Consider the following 5,468-nt stretch of genomic DNA (forward strand, 5'->3'; position numbering starts at 1 on the left):
CTCCGCCCCCCTCACCTTTCCTTGGCAGGGCTGCTCCTTCGGACCCTCCCCGGGCTCCCCCGCAGCACCGCTGGGCATCCCCAGTCATGCACATCCCTGTTTGGGGAGGTTCTTGCTGGTCCCCGTCATGTCTCCCAGCATCATCCCTCCAGGAGGAAACACCATCCCCATGCGTTGGCCAAGACACTTGGACCACTTGAACCCACGACATGGTTGCAGCATCGGCATCCTTACACCAAGGCAGTGGCAGGAGCCCCGTCCTACCTCTCACAAGGAGGTAACATGTCTCTAAAACCCAACTTGCTTTGGGCCAAGGCCCATAACACAAGCTCTGCCTCACCTTTTGCCTCCCAGCCTGCCCTCCATCACTCACACCGTGTTGACCTTCATAAGGCTCACAGTCCCACGGGTATTTATGAGAGTGGTACCTCAGATCAGTCTATTTTCCTTCGGCATCACCTGGAATATTATTTTTCTGCTTGGCTCTCGTGAGAGCCTTTTCAGCCTCATTCATTTTTAATTGCCATTTAAGTCCTGAAGCTCTAAGCACATGAGCTCCTCTGCTACAGCTGGGCCAGAATAGCTCCCACGTGGACATGAAGTGGCTTTTGGAAAGAAAGACGCGTTCATGGAAGGTGCCTCTGCAGATCATCTCACCCTGTGATGGCGATCCAGCCTGCAAAGGCACAGCCCCTCCAGCACCACCAGCCCATGGTCTGTACCATGGGCAGAAGTCTAGCCCTGGGTTTGGACCATGCTGCCGCAGCCAACCCCAACACAGGATGAAAATTCAAGTCCCTGCCTTCAGAGAGGGGACCCAATCCACCCAGATTTTACCCACATGAGTGTCTCCTAAGAGTCACCTACAACCCCAGCTCTGTCGCAGAGAGGTAAATATTGCATCTCCCCATCCTTTGCTGACCTGAGGAGGAGCATCATGGACGCTCCATGTCTAGAAACATTCAGGTTGGACAGGGCTCTGAGCCACCTGATCGAGTTGAAGATGTCCCTGCTCGTTGCAGGGGGGTTGGACTAGATGACCTTCAAAGGTCCCTTCCAATCCAAATGATTCTATGATCATTTTTCTGCCAGCTAACACTTCTGTGAATCACACATCCCCACCCCCTGAGGTGCATCACATCTCTAACCCCTGAGCTGGGAGTTTCTAGGGGAAATACTGCCAGGTTTCAGCACAGGACACTCAGGGAAGGGGGATGAGACTTTCATCCAGACTTCTTGTATGTAAACCAACCAACTAATGAGCTCTCTGAAGACCACAGGTAATATATAAGCATAACCTTACAGTGTGGCTCAAGCACCGAATATCCAGAGGCAACTCCCCACCTTCAGGGGACGATTTAATCCAGCTCTCCAGGTTGCAGAGCAGTTTAACAGAAGATCAGGGGTCAGATTCAGATCTCATTTGTACCTCAGCTCCCGTGCACGAAGCCCCTGGTTCCTCTGCCAACCTGCCAGAAAGTTAAACAGCAGCTGAGTCGTCCGCTCAGCCCTCATCCTGCAAAGCCTCACCCGCCTGAGCAATCTCTGCGATTCGGTGGGGTCCACCCATGCCCAGCTCGGTAAATATAGTCAAAGCCGGTGGAGGACCAACAGAAAAAAAAAAAACCATCCAAACTCTCCCCAAGATATAACCTGCAAGAAGGGAAAGAAAAACACCTACTGCTTTAGACGTTTCAGCTCGAACGCGTGGCAACAAAAAAAACCCCCTGAAAATCAAGAGGATTGCATTTTCAACCGACGCTTCTGCAAAGCAAGGAGGGGGTTTGCGGGATCGGGCCCCCGAGCGAGGCAAGGCCTCCGTCCCAGCTGACTCTGCGCGCCCGCCAACTCACAGTCTGATTCGATTTAAAACAGCTGAGTTGTAAATGAGGCTTATAATGGAATTTGCAAATGACCCTTCAATACAGCACTGCAAACCGACGGCGTTCAAAAATAACCGGGGCTCCAGTCAGGACTCAGCTCTCGGCCGGGTAGGAGTGCAGGACCAGGGCTGCATCATGCCACCAGCTACGAAAACAGCCCAAACAAGCAGGGAAAAAAAACCCAAAACACCCCAGCCTCTCCCCTCTTAGGGAATTTAGAGGGGTGACCCTTCAAGAAGAAAAAAAAAAAAATAGGGAAAAGGAGGAGAAGATGCAGCGCTGCCATGTAAAGAGAGACAGTCTCGCCTGTTTGTTTTGGCCTGTCCTGAGCTCCAGGCAGTTTCCAACTGGAACCCAGAAATGCTGATGGTGTTTGGAGTCTGTCTGCATCCCTCCCATGACGTGACGAGGCACTCGGAATGATGGGCTGGGATTTTTGTTTTTTTTATATATATATCTTTTTCTTTTCCCTAACAACTATATTTACTGTTACATTTTGAACTCCCCATGCTGTCATTACAATGTCAGATGAAATTACATGTGCGATAACCATAACATCAATGCATGCACAAGTTCGCAAAGGCTTTACAAGGAAACATTTTCAAGGGAAGCTGCTCACACGTCTGAACTCAAAGGGGATGTCCAAAGAAGTCTTTGAATTACAGGGCACTGGCTGCAGCCAGAACTTCGCCTCGCTGGAGCTGAACAGATGGATTTCATGCTTTTTTTGGGGGGGGCTTTGCCTGGTAAAGGGTATTCTTATTTATTTTGGCGTAACTATGGATTGATTCCAGGGATTTAACTGATGCTATTCTGGAGTTGCACCAGCGCAAAGAGGACGAGGATGGCACAGTGGTCTGCAGGACAGTCTTGCAGATGGATCTGAATTGCACCACCCTACAGAAAGCTTCCGTGCTACTGCCACCATGAAGATGTTGGCATGGAATTTGCAGCTAGGTTGTGACTTCCAGAAAGAGCTGCATGGGCACAAGAGGTAGAACAGGGACAGCTATACCATTACAAAAAGCTTCTTACATCACGTGGCTGATTCCTTTTCACACAAAGGACTACTTATGCCCTTATACAGCACTTGAAGACAGAGGACAGATGCTCTCTCCTGGTCCAAGATGTGGCAGAGGCATAAGAAATGACTCTCCAGCTTCTCATCCACTATCAGGCCAGAGGTAACTACCCCTCACAGCTCTGCCTTGGCTGGTGCTAGGATGGTTCCAGCAGCAGAGTGACAGAGGCAGCAACCTCCAGGAGAGAAGCATCATCTTCCATTGGCACCGCTGGATGCATAAGGCAACATCTGTACAGCTCTGATGGCACCTGCTTAGGGGGAATGGTACAACTATAACTGGGCCAGTCTAGTTAAACTGCTACAATTTCCAGGCAAATCTACGGGATGTTGCAGATCAACCTCGCGGTGTAGTGCAACATGTCCATACCTACAGAGGTTTTGGCTCTCAGCTCCTAAACAGAGAATCATAGAATCACAGAATGGTTTGGGTTAGAAGGGACCTTAAAGATCATCTTGTTCCACCCCCCCTGCCATGGGCAGGGACACCTCCCGCCAGACCAGGTTGCTCCAAGCCCTGTCCAACCTGGCCTTGAACACCTCCAGGGATGGGGCAGCCACAACTTCCCTAGGCAACCTGGGACAGGGGCTCACCACCCTCACAGGGAAAAATTTCTTCCTCATATCTATTCTAAATTTACTCTCTTCCAGTTTGAAGCCATTCCCCCTCGTCCTATCACTACATGCCCTTGTAAAAAGTCCCTCCCAGCTCTCCTGTAGCCCCTTTAGGTACTGGAAGGCCACAATAAGGTCTCCCCAGAGCCTTCTCTTCTCCAGGCTGAACAGCCCCAACTCTCCCAGCCTGCCCTCATAGCAGAGGTGCTCCAGCCCTTGGAGCATCTTTGTGGCCTCCTCTGGACCTTCTCCAACAGGTCCACGTCCTTCTTGTGCTGAGGATTCCAAAGCTGGACACAGTACTCCAGGTAGGGTCTCACTGGAACAGAGTAGAGGGGAAGAATCACCTCCCTTGACCTGCTGGCCACACTTCTGATGCCGCCCAGGATGCAGGTGGCCTTCTGGGCCAGATACAGAAAGTATCTTATGGAGCAGCTGCTTTGCTTTTGCTATGTTACACACAAAACCCAGGAATGCAGACACCTAACACAACTGCAGCCCCAACTACCTGTGTGTTGGAGAAGGGCATCACGCGCGCATGGGGAGCACAGGGCTGCTTCTGCATACTCTCCCCAAGGTGCAGGTTTGATCCCCCTCCTGAGCAAAGGACCGGAGGATGCTCTGAGTGAGTATGTTTGGGAAACATCCTGAAGAGCACCAGCAGAAATGCAGACTCACACACACTATTTCAGGATATACTTTTTGTCCTGGGTGGGAAAACATCAGCATTTCACCCCACTTTCCCCATCATTTCACTGTCTGTATTTTGCAGCTCCTTTCACAGCACACAACATATCAGTCTCTGGTTAAATGCATTAGAGTGAATTCTCTCCAGTAGAGGAACATTCATTTAGTTAAGGGGCCAAAATAAAAGCAGACATTTGGAAACATCTACCTCTCCGTCCACCCACCTCACCTCCCATCTCCAGGATTTTTAATCCACAGTATGGTGCTTCATACGTGCATTAGCAGAATACCCCTTGCAGCATTTTAATTCCTTCTGTGAAGATGCTCACCAAAAATGAGCCTAAATGCTGTGTCTTGCATTTTATGTGGGTTTTTTTTCCATACACATATATATATAAAAAAAAAATAAAAATCAGCCCTTCCTAGGAATGGGCAGGAACCCAGCAGCTTGCCACCATCACACTTCAAAGCCACGCGCGCCAGCACCCCATGAAACACACACCAGCGCCACGGCACGCTGGGGACTTTCCTTTTCCGAGGCGGTACTTCAAAATACCTATAAACGCACTTAAGCCCCGTTTTGACCACTGCCTCTGTTTGCCAACCCTGCCCTGAGCTTCGCGTCAGGTCGAGGGGAGCACCGCTCGCATTGTTGGCATACCTGAGGACAGGCAGAGGGACTCGCTCCCTGCACACAGAACAAAGCCCGGAGTTATTGGAGAGCTTTGCCCTCCGCCGAGAGCAATTATGGTTAGCGAAAACCCTTGTTTATAGCAGGATCCTTCCAGTTGGGGAAAAGAAAAGAGATTTAATTATAAGGTAATGGTGCTGCGGGCGTGCTCGCGAGTGGAGCGCAGATGTGGGTACGAGCGGGGCTGCTCCTCTTGCCCAGGTGGTTGCCGGTGGCCCCAGCCTTTGCGGAGGGTGAAAATGAGGATTTGAAGTCTCCCTCCACGGCTGCCCAAGGCTGAGCACTGAATGGGGTGCTTGCAGAGGGGATGCGAAGCATGGAGAACAAAAAACAAAGCCAGGAGAGATGTCTGCCTCACCAGGCTAGGAGCAACAGGAGGGCTTTCAAGGGGAGATGGATGGCCAAAATACCCAAACCTTTCCCCTTTCCCTTTCCCGGAGTCACCGCCTCAGAGACAGGCTCACTCAGGCAGGTCATGATCTAGGTTTGGTTTCCACTCTCTCTTCCAAAT

Source organism: Charadrius vociferus, unplaced genomic scaffold, assembly GCF_000708025.1.
Source record: "Charadrius vociferus isolate BGI_N301 unplaced genomic scaffold, ASM70802v2 scaffold274, whole genome shotgun sequence".
NCBI lineage: Eukaryota > Metazoa > Chordata > Aves > Charadriiformes > Charadriidae > Charadrius > Charadrius vociferus.